The 12001-nt window shown below is 33.7% G+C and overlaps 1 long non-coding RNA gene across 1 annotated transcript in view; it reads right to left on the minus strand.

Moving 5' to 3' along the window:
• Positions 1-12001, minus strand: part of LOC120598711 (uncharacterized) — a 153633-nt gene that overhangs the window by 83514 nt on the left and 58118 nt on the right. The window contains exon 7 of the long non-coding RNA XR_005651717.1: positions 6276-6450. This is a non-coding gene — a long non-coding RNA (uncharacterized LOC120598711). The remainder of the gene's footprint in view (positions 1-6275; positions 6451-12001) is intronic.

Genomic DNA, 12001 nt, shown 5'->3' on the forward strand with positions numbered 1-12001 from the left:
TGCCATCTAGCATACTGCCTGGCACACAGTAATTGCCTAATACATAGCTTTGAATAAGTGAATGGATAAATGAATGAATTTATTACTGAATATAGGCACATGAAATAATGAACATGTGAACTATAACAGATATGAAAACAGAGAAAGATACAGAAAACATTGAAAATTAGATTAGCATAATTTTATATAGAAGATACAAGGGGATGAGACAAAAAATACTAATACTTTGCATCTGAACAGAACTTAAGAATTCATATAGTGCTTTCGCAAATAACAATTTTGAGCTACGCTGCCCCCATGTTTCCAGCCCCAAATAACCAAAATAAATTGATGTCATTGACAAAAATCCAACAATTGAGTAGCAGCACAGGTTTAAAAAATATGATAGTCAGTTGTGGTCAAGTTGAATTTGAAAAGAAGGCAAGACATTAAAATGTAAATGCCTAGTATCCAGTTAAACTCAAGTGAAAGGACGGGTCTAGAAATATAAACTTAGTCTTTCAGTCATGAAAACTCATGAGAAGCTTTCAAGTGAAAACCAGATCAGTTTAATAACATGTATACATTCTTCAGTTATTAAAAATTCACTATAAGGTAGGTATCAATTGCATTTGCCATTTGTCAATTTGTGTACTCAAATAAACTAAAAACTTATTAGTTTCAGGGTTGATACTTTTAATTAAAAGAAACGACGTTAGAAATGTAGGCAATTTCCTCAAGTTCAAGTTATAATGGCCTTATGCTGATTTAACTTGGTGACTAGCATTTACATTTGCATTGTAAAACATCATCTTAAAATTGCACTTGAGAGAGAGCAGTTATCTCTTTGACTTTCCTCCAAGGAACAAGTACAATGCAGTGTTTTCTTCACAGAGGAAACAGTTTCATGAAAAACCAGCTAATGCCTATCTCTTGTATACATACATCATGAGGCCCTTTTGAGGTAAAGTGTGTTGATGGAAATAAAGTTCGTAATTTCTCTCTCTCTCTCTCACTCTCTCTCTCTCCTCCCCACCCCGCCCACACACACACTCATTCTCTCTCTCTCATCATGTTGCTATGTCCATAATTTTCTAAGCATATCACATAATTGACTCAGAAAAGATAAATTCTCTACAGTGTATAAAACCAAAACTACTCAAGATATCTATTTCTTTCTATGAACTATGAACATCTATATCCTTTAAGCTATATTCATATTCTAACAATCTCATATTTTATAATTTCTATTACAGTTTTTTAAATTTATTGTTCAACTTTTGGTGAAGGGGCATATTTTGTGTTGATTGTTGCTTATAATTCACTTTTCTGATTTTCACACATGGAAAAAAAAACAGATTAAAACCTGTCCATCAAACATTTTGCAATTTAATAAAACCTTGATATGAAAAGTTTTCCAGAAATTTTCAGAATGAAAAATATGATCAAATAGCTTAACCTAAAGCTAAGATTTCAGCTTGGGTCTTCATCATTTTCTTGAGTTCTGAGGTTATTAAGAAAAACATGATAGGAAATTGAACACTAAATGACATATTTGGAGGGAAGAAAATGTCCTTGTATACATTAGATTACAATGCCATTTCACTGAACCATCAACCACTAGGACGTGGAGTTTAAAAGAAGACCTCTGATATAGATCTCATCCAAGAAGTTTGTTATCGGAAGTAATAGAAATGCCTCTGCATGGCATACAGAACAGCCTCTCTTGCAGAATTAGCTAATACAGAAGCCTCTAAGGATAGAATGAAGGTGGTTTTCTTTTTAGTTCTGAAAAGACTTGCACAATGAGTGATATTTTTTCAATCTCATAAGCATTGCTTTTTAGTGAAGTCTCCCCCCTCTTGTACAGATCTTCACTTTAGAGCACAAGGTAACCACCCTTTTCTAACTCTTTCCTAACCTTCATGTGTTTCTCAGGAATGCACAGCTTAGAAGGCCTCTTTTTGTCTACAGGCACAGACCTTCTTAAATGTGGAGTAGGTGTGCCCTAGCATGGCAAGATTTAAAGGCAATAAAAGAGTTCTCTCCCTTTCTCCATTTGAAACTGACTTTCCTATTTGCCTGTTTAAATTTCTACCTATGGTGATTGCATTCAGTTTATTCTTAGAAAAATCTGTAGTTCATGACCCAGAATGGAGCAGGAAGATACTGGGAGGGAGGAAGGGATGAAAAATACATTCTTCAGGACGTTATTAGAGTCATCTCTCTCTTCCTTCCTTCTCTCTCTCTTCTTCTCTCGCCCACCCCTCCTCTTCCTCCTTCTTCCTCTTCCTGTCTTCTGTCTCCATCTGGCCCTCTCTTCCTCGCTTCTCCCCTCCCTCTCTCAAATGATGAGATTAAAACGCAGGACCAGCAAAGAGGGAAGTTGAGTCATAGTTCTGGGGACCATGAGCAGGAGAACAGGAGCAGACTGAGTTCTAAAACTCTATTTATTACAATAAGTTTGTCAAAAAAGTGGTGTAAGGGATTTTATTGGGCCTTGTGTTTATTTCAAAGTCTGGAGCAGGAGCACTTTTATGTGGTTCCTTGTTTGAATTTGGTATTAGAAGACCCAAAGTGATGTCACTAGAATTATGACCCATCTAACATGGAATCTCAAATTTGCCTTCTGCAAGGCTGGGGTCTTATTCACTAATACCTTATAATTAGGTTTGAATTGAAAAGGTTTTTCAATTATCCTTACGTTTTTAGTATCATGTGCTTCCTGGAGCTGAAGCAGTGATCTCCAAGGTGGAATACATAAATGACAGGAGGTACAACATACCCCACTGATATGTCAGAGCATATAACAAGTTATATTGATTTTTATATCAAAAAGGAAAAATTAATCTCAATTAATATATAAAGCACAAATAATGGCATCTCACTGGGTCCATATATCAGGTATCTTAAGGATATGAAATGTGAAGAGGGGGCACATCATAATAAATACGTGTTGGTAGTAGAAACATCACTAATTTTATCACTTTCAACTTATTGATCACATGGATCGAGTTATCCAGCCATAATTGTTGTAATCGTCACAAAGTGGGAAAGTAGCTTTAAAAAAGATTCTTGGGGATCAAAGACAGTACTAATGAAACAAGCAACAAAGAAATGGCTAACTCCTCTTTTACTTTGGAAACAAGCTGTTTCTCATACATACCATGAGAAGTTCTAAAATGATAATCTTCAACAAATATAACAAGAATCCCTGCAACTGAAAGACCAAAAAAATTATTTGAAATAAAGAATTACATCTACCCATACCAGGGACGAATCTTGCTTAAAAGTATTCACTAAAGATACCATGACGGGAACCATCAAATAAGCAAGATATTTAAAAATATTGTTGACTTCATCTCATTCATTTTAGTTTCTTATTTTGCGTTGTTTTAATAAAATAAAACTCTCTGTTCACATTTTAGATTTGAGAAGAAATTGAGAGTTTTGTATGAAAACTTATTTTATTTTACAATAATAATATATTAGATTTGTAAGAAACTATAGAGGTCTTTTAATTTTATAACCTTCAAAATTCTTTCTAAAACTTCCCTGATGCATGGCTATGCAGTTTTTATATGAAAATTTCCTGTGCTGGATACTTCTATTGTGGGACATCTCAAAATTATCAGAAAATTATTTCTTTTAATAAGTTGAATACTATGTTCATATTATAACTTCCTTTTTTATTTCCTGGTCTTTCATATGTTTTCAGGTTGAATATTTCCAGTTCCTCCCATCGCATGGTTTTCTATAGCTTTTGCTATTTGTTTCTTATCTCCAGATGGATTACAGTTTGCCTCTTTCTAACTCTAAGAACTCAAAACATCCTCAGGATCATATCTAACCAGGGTGGCAGGGAGTAAAATATTAAATGAGAAACTACTATGTTCCAAGTACTTTTGAAGGCACTGGAAGTACAGTAATAACAAGATAGATAAGTTCCTGGCTCATACAGTTTAAAATTCAGTGAGGTGGCCACAGACAATTAGCTAGTAAAAAAAATAGCAAGAAAAACATGACATGGACATCAAAGCCAGGCAGAGAAGTACAACAAGGAGATAAGTCGGAGAGTGACTTAGTGGTTAACTTGAATTGGGTGGTCCAGAATACCCTTGCTAAGAAAGGTTATATTTATGCTAAGATCGGGAAGAAGAACCTGCCAAGGATAGGTACCACTTGTGCAAAGGTCCTGAGGTAGGAAGTAGTTTAGCATTGAGGAATTAAAACAAGTCAAGTAGGGCTGGAGTAGAGGGAAAAAGAGAAAACAGTACGAAATGAGGCTGGAGAGGGAGAGGCCAAATACTGAAGGATCTTGTGTGACATGCTAAGAATATATAATTTTGTGTTGATTTTATACTGAAGAGCCTTAAGTACCCATAATCAAATGAAGCCAAATCTCTCACTGCCTTCATTTCACATTCCAAAACTATTTACTGTTGGGCCCCCAATTAGCTAATCATTGTTGTATGTTTTAGGATATGCCACCTCTAGTTATAACACTTCTCTCTGCTCTGCAAAGCATTTGACCATTCCATATGGAGGCAGGCAAAAATCAGTTGTTCGCGATCCAAAGAATCTGCTGATTCTAATCACCCTAGGAGCCCATTACATAGCATTTTCTCATTCAATGCCTGGAAGAAATAATATTTCAAAAACTCTTCAATTAAAATGACAGGCTATTCCTGCAAACGGCAAAACAAATGTCTAACCAATGTCTAATATTCTGCTATTTGGAATTCTTGAGTGTCTTAAACATAAAAAGAATAACAGGAAGAATAAAACTGAGTGGCATCAAAATTAGGATAGGAATTTAAATGTTATGGCATGAATGGTGCAATAAGCATATTAAAATTAGTTTTGCTTAAAATGTCACTTAAGAATTTCAAAGTCTTCATAAGTTTCTTCTTTCAGCTACCTCACTTTTCAAAATAAAATATTTGGGTTTCATGACTTGCAACCCTATATCCACAAAAACAAAAAATGTTTTTTTGCTTGAACTTCTCACAAGAGGAATTTGCTGGCCTACTTTCTTGTAATTACCGTGCACTTATTCCTTGATTAATGGTTTATATGTTGACACATAATTCATTGTTTTATACTTCTAAATTATTCTAGTATGAACAAAAGATTTGTGTAAAAACTCAACGTGGAATCTTGTTCTGAATTGATTATTAGAACAAAGCCATGTTCACTGGTTAAATACTGGTTAATCACAGGTAAACCTCTTTTAACTTTATATTTTGGATTGATCTCCTTTTCCGCTAAAATATCTATGTAAACTGATATAGTTTTTAATCCGTCAATGATCCTATAAACCCTGTCTCATACTTGCACTTGGCATAAGAACACTTGCCCTCAAGTGAGTATTTTTACTTTTTGACTGTACGTTGGCACACATCAACTCAAGACTAGTGAACATTTTTAACAGTTATTAGTATAACAGTGAAAAATTAGACTTTATTTCTTAAAATTTCTGAGCTTAAGTTTATATATAATAATAAACTTACTTTTTCATGGGATATTCCATGCACACCAGGTATTAGGGGCTGAATTGTGTTTCCCCCAAAATTTATTGTAAAGTCCTACAGTACCTCAGAATGTGACTATATTTAGAGATAGTGAATTAACAGAAGTGATTAATTAAAAATAAAGATATTAAGTTGGGCCCCAATCCAATATAACTGATGTCCTCCTTGTAAGAAGGGTGAATTTGGACATAGATAGCTACAGAGGGAAGATAATGGGAAGACACAAGGAAAACATATCCATCAACAAGCCAAGGAAGAGAGGCCTGAAACAGATCCTTCTCTCACAGCCCTCACTAGAAACCAATCTTATTAATACCTTGATTTCAGACTCCTAGCCTCCCGTATTATGAGAAAACACATTTCTGTTGTTTAAGCCACCCAGGCTGTGGTACCTTATTATGGAAGCCCTGGCAAACTAATACACTGGTTTCAAATAAATGTGAAGATTAGAGGTAGCTAATATAATTTTATGTCTTATGGGAAGTCATTTTCTGGCTACATATCTTTAAGAGCACATAAAGTAATACCATAAGGTGGCATAAAGAAATTGAAATAACAAATCGAAGCCAGAGCAAATTTACTACCATTTTGTAAACTGAATTCATTTTCACAAAATCACATGACATTATAACAGATTACATTTGTGAAACATTCATTTTACTGCCCATTAGCATTTTTCCAAATATACTAACATAAACTAGCAAAAGAGCTCTTACTCTTTCCTACCATTGGCTACCATAAAAATCTTCATTTCATACGTACTTTTCTTAATTTCGCCTTCTTTTGGAGTCCTTTAAAACACAGCGTGGGCAGACCATCTTCATTGCAAGAGGGCTGAATAGAGAACCATTGATTTCATTCTTTCCTTTCTTCTCCATTGTCAACAATAATTAATGTTCTTATTAAAGTAATATGGTTTTAATTCTGGTTTGGGTTGCTAAGGACCAAAGATAACACACAAATCAATGGAACATTAAGAAACTACAATTCCCACAAACCATAATCCGAGATAAACACCATATGACTCAGTAAATCTAAGGAAATGTCTCTTAAAATCCGAATGCCAACTTGCAGTGCCAAGTAAATGCCTGCAGTTTCAGATTCATGAGCAAGGAAAAACTAGAAGTCTGTGAAACTCAAAAATGTTACTGTCTTATTAGCAAACTACTTTCATTTATGTTTGTTAACTGTATTAACTAAAATTTATGATCCTTCTTCCATGAAGAAACAAATAACAACAAATTTTTAGTCTTTGTAAAATTTTTAGTCTTTGTTCATTTTTAGTCTTTGTAAAACCAAAAGTACAGAGAAAAAGTTACATTAGAATTTTATCCAGAACTTCGGAGAAAGTGTATGCCAAAGTAAATTATAGGAATTTTGAATGCTATGGCGAAGTAGTCTCTTCTGTCCAATAAGATGCCCCAGCATCTTACCCATAAAATTTGTTATTTGACATAGTTCTAAATCAAGCATTCTCTCTATAAGACATAAGAAGTTACATTCTTTCACTTGTATCTATAATAAAGGATAAAAGAATAAGGATAAAACAGAGATGTGTGGTCTATTTGCTGCTGACATCCAAGAGGAATACCAATCTAATAAGAGGAAGGTGACCACAGTGGTTCTAGGCAGTGACCACACTCAAAGTTATATGTCTAGTGCCATCACTATTCCAAGTCAATGGTCCAGTTTATATCAGTTTCCTAACATGTGACTCTGAACATTTAAGATCCAGAGACTCCAGAGAAGGACTCTGGAAAGAACTGAGAAGACTATCTAGTCCCTGGCTCAGTGGTCTAGAGTCTGGAATAGGGCCCAGTGAGGACTAGGAGCACTAACCAGAACCTAAGGCAGAAAGTCACAACAAACTAGAGGGTGCATGAGCCATTTGCACCTGGGGCACTGACACTGACCCACAATTCAGTGTGACTACACCAAACACCAAAAAGACCAGCTATAGACCACACTCTGTGATAGGTATGGGCTTCTCCTGTACTAAGCAGAATAAACCCATAGACGTCATAGTTCAGCTGAACTTGGGAGGAAAGGCAGGGCCTAACCACTTCTGGCTGATTGGTGAATAGATAGATTTATATTTACCATATTTTGGCTCATTATTAAAATGAGACTTAGCCTTTTACGAATCTACTTGCTAAGCTATTCACCCAACTTATTGAAATCAACTGAAGAAGAATGACATCACTACTGAGGTCTGGTTACACATCAGTAGAAAATAATGAAGAATTAGATGAAAAATAAACAGGTAAGTTCTTTTGCAGAGCTATTGTGTTTCAAGAATAAGGTTTATTTCAGGAAAAGATTTATTCAAAAAATTGGCTATTCCAAAGGAGAGTGGTTCTTAACAGATATTTATGGAACTCATATTAAAACAAGCCCAGCAATAAAAACATACTTTGGGGAGACTTTTAAAAATATTATAACATGCAGGAACCCTAAAGATATTCCAGTTCAAGTCATTCATTTTGCTTATGAGAAAACTGAAGCTCAGAGAGATTCTTTCTATTACCTTATATATCAAATAAATATGCCATAATTATTAAAATTTTTAAAAGACTGAAAATATCGCGTAAGCTTTGAGACACTATACAAATATAAAGTATTGTTATTATTGCTATTATTAAATAGAATTAAACCTATAAATGGCTTGAAAGTTGTTTTTAAAATACCTCAAATTTTAAAAAGCAAAATGAAAAAGCAATTAAGAGATTTCCACTTCTGGCCAAGATAGAGTAGTAGGGACCAATTTATCTTCCCACTAGGAAAACCAAAAACAGGAAAAATATACAAAGTGACAGTGTCTAATAACTGGCTATCAGGCAACAAGAAATGAGAGATTAAAAACAAGTGCCAAGATTATTACTTTGAGAGATTCTTCTAGAGCAAGGATCGATGAGCAAGATCATAGGCAGAGATTAGCTGACTCCCTGAGTTAAGGATGCATATCTGAGAAAGACCAAAGCAGCTAATTCATAGGACAAAGTACTGGATGCAATTAATAGTTAATTAGATATCATAGATGCAAAATTTAGTAAAGTTAAAGTCATATAGATAGAAATTAATATGAAGCATAGAACAAAGAATCCCCCCAAATTAAAAATGAACAGAGCATCAGAGAGCTGTGAGACAACTTCAAGCAGCCTAATATGTGTGAAATTGGAGAATAATAAGTAAAAGAGAGAGAAAGGAAATATAGAAAAATATTTAGAGACTTAATGGCCAACTTATTTCCAAAATTGATAAAATCTATAAGCCAACAGATCCAAGAAGTTAAACCAAACTCAAGCACCAGAAACATGAAGAAAACTACAGCAAGGGATATCATAATCACATTGCACAAAATGAGTGATGCACAAAATATTTTTGAAAAGCAACCAGAGTAAAAGAAATATTACATTGAGAAGAACAAACATAAGAATGATAGGTTTCTCTTCAGAAGTGAGAAGAGAGAGGAGAAACACCTTCACGGTCTTGAAAGAAAAAAAAAATCAATCCACATTTCTATACCTATCAAAAATGTCTTTCAAAAATGATGGTTAAATAAAGACTTGTTCAGACATAGAAATATTTAAGCAATTTATCATCGGCAGACTCACGCTAAAAGAATGTTAAAGGAAGTTCTTTAGGTAGATAGAAAATGATATTAGATGGAAAAATGAATTTACGCAGAGGAATAGAGAACACCAGAAATACTACAAGGATAAATATATCCATTAAAATATCCTTGGAAAGTAAGAATCAAAAAATGCTTTTTAAGATAAATAAAAACTGAAAGAATTCGTCAGCATCAAATATGCACTCTAGAAGAAATGTTAAAAGAATATTCTTAAAGCTGCTGGAAAAAAGAAAAATAATAATGCCAGACAGAAACTCAAATCTACAAGAATAGAAGACCAGAAAAGGTAAGTAGATGGGTAAATATAAAAGGCTTCTTTGTTGTTGCTCTTGTAATTTCCTTAGAAAGACGATTCACTTTTTAAAGCAAAAATAATAGCATTAAAAGATGGACTTTTTACTTCAGAAGTAAAAGGTACCACAAAATGGCACAAAGGATGGGTGGAACGGGAAACAGAATTATAATACTGTAAGGCTATTGCATTGAGAATTGATAAGCACATTAACTACGAACTATAAAGTGTGAAGTAGCTTAACATTGATTCTAAATAGACTTGGATAAGTTTTAGGCATACAGCAACTACTAAAAATTAATTTAAAAAAATATAAAAGAAGTATAACTAAGAAGCCAATGGAGCAAATAAAATATACTAAAAATATGTGTTTAATCCACTATTAAGAAAATGGTAAGGCAATCACAAACTAGAAGCAAATATTTGAAATACATATATTCAAAAAAAGAGTTTATATCATAATATAAAGAACTCTTACAACTTAATAATAAGACAAACAATTCAATAAAGATTTGGGCAAAACAAGTAGAAGAGGAAATACAAATGGCCAACAAGCACATAAAAGGATGTTCAAGATCACTAATTAACAGAAAAAAAGAAATTGGGGGCAGTGGTGACTGAGGCGCTCGATATGCCAACTAGCTTTATATATACAGTACACTTTAACTATATACAATTCTTAATTGTCAAATATATCTCAATTAAAAAATAACAATAAAATGCTTCAAATGCACTCATCTACTAACATGTGACACAACAATTCTGCTCCTTTGTACTTAATCCAGAGAAACAAAACTATATTTCCATAGAAACACTTGTATACGAATGTTGGTGGCAGCTTTATTTATAATAACAAAACAATGAACGATTCAAATGTAGATTAAGAGGTGAGTGACTAAGCCAATTATGGCATAGTCTGTTAATAAAATACTGTTCATCAATAAAAAGGAACAAACTACTGGAATGAGCAATGACATGAATTCATATGAGAAACATTATTCTGAACAAAGATGTCAGCACAGAAAAGAGTACATATTGTATGATTCCATGAGATTCTAAAACAGGCAAAAGTAATCTACAGTGATAGAACTCTGAGCAGCAGTTGCCTGGGGCTGAGGATGTAGGTGATTGACTGTAAAGGAGGACAGGGCGAGTTTTGGGGTTAAGGAAGTGTTATATATTTTGATTAGGATAATGGTTATAACAAGTGCAAACATTTGTCAACGCTCATTGAACTGTATACTTAAAATGCGTGCATTTTATTGCATGTAAACGTTACTTCAATTAAGTTGGTTTTAAAGAAAAATGCGCTCTGAAAAAAACATATACAGTAAGCTTTTATCCTTGCTCCAACAATAACTATTTTAGCTTCCCCAAGTTTCAGTGTCCCGAGGTATAACATGAAGCATTTTCAATCAATGACTTGTAAGTTCTCTTTTATTTGAACAGGTTTTGAAGTTTCAAATGCTGACATTAACTTAAGTCAAGTATAGTTCATAAACATCCTATACCTAGTGTAATCTCTGTACCTAGACATATATAAATGTGTGTATATACACATATGTATGCATAACATGTCTGAATTTACACATATGTGTATATACATACATATGTATATATATATATATATATATATATACACAATAGATATATACACATATATACAGAATATATGAAGCTTACTGCCTTTTTACTTAACATGCAAACTTAATGGTATTTTTAGTTAAAAATTCCCAAAATATTTTGTTTCTATTTTATAGTTTCAAGACTGATGTTAATGGATCTTCACATCTATTGTGAGTTAAGAATTGCTTATCGTTACTATGTTATAATAAATTTTGGATTTTTTAGTATTCTTATGAGTCCAGATGAGATCACAATTTTTGCACAACAGTCTTCTTTAATAGTCTTGCTGATTAGAACATGTGGGCATCACATATCATATAACGTATTGGCTTTTTCAGAATCACAGGGAACATTTAGCATGCTTCAACTTTGTACTTCGATGTTACGTGTCATCATTTACTGAGCATTGCTATTCATAGGACATCGGAATGAAATAAACCCTGAAACAGAGCTAGTGAGTGGAAATCTCTGAAAAAAGAGACCTGGGATCCAGATTTTTTAAGTAAAGCCCTCCTCACTCACCCCACCTCACACACAAAGACTTTCAACATCCAGAGAGACTAGGAAAAAATTGCTCAATGTGAGAAACTATTAAATTTACCTTAAAGTCTCAGTAGTTTGCTTCCCAGAGACATTTAACATTCAGTGCACTCAAATTTGGGGTGCCTCTTTCTCTGAAGTCTCACTGGTAGACAGAGAAGAGAAGGTGGGATCTAAATTATAACCATGCAGACAGATTCGGGGATAGGGGAGAAGGCATTGCGGTTTGTTTAATGTTCTAATTAAGTGTACCCAAGGCTATTATTGTCAAGTAATTACCTCTATGTCAAGCAATCTGGGCCCTGAAAATCAAAATAAATCATGGCATTTCTCATCTAAAAGAGCCAGAATATGAATTTCCAAAGTAAGAGTCCTGATGAAAGCAAATGCACTTGT

This window comes from Pteropus medius, unplaced genomic scaffold (genome assembly GCF_902729225.1).
Source record: "Pteropus medius unplaced genomic scaffold, Ma_sr-lr_union100, whole genome shotgun sequence".
Lineage (NCBI taxonomy): Eukaryota > Metazoa > Chordata > Mammalia > Chiroptera > Pteropodidae > Pteropus > Pteropus medius.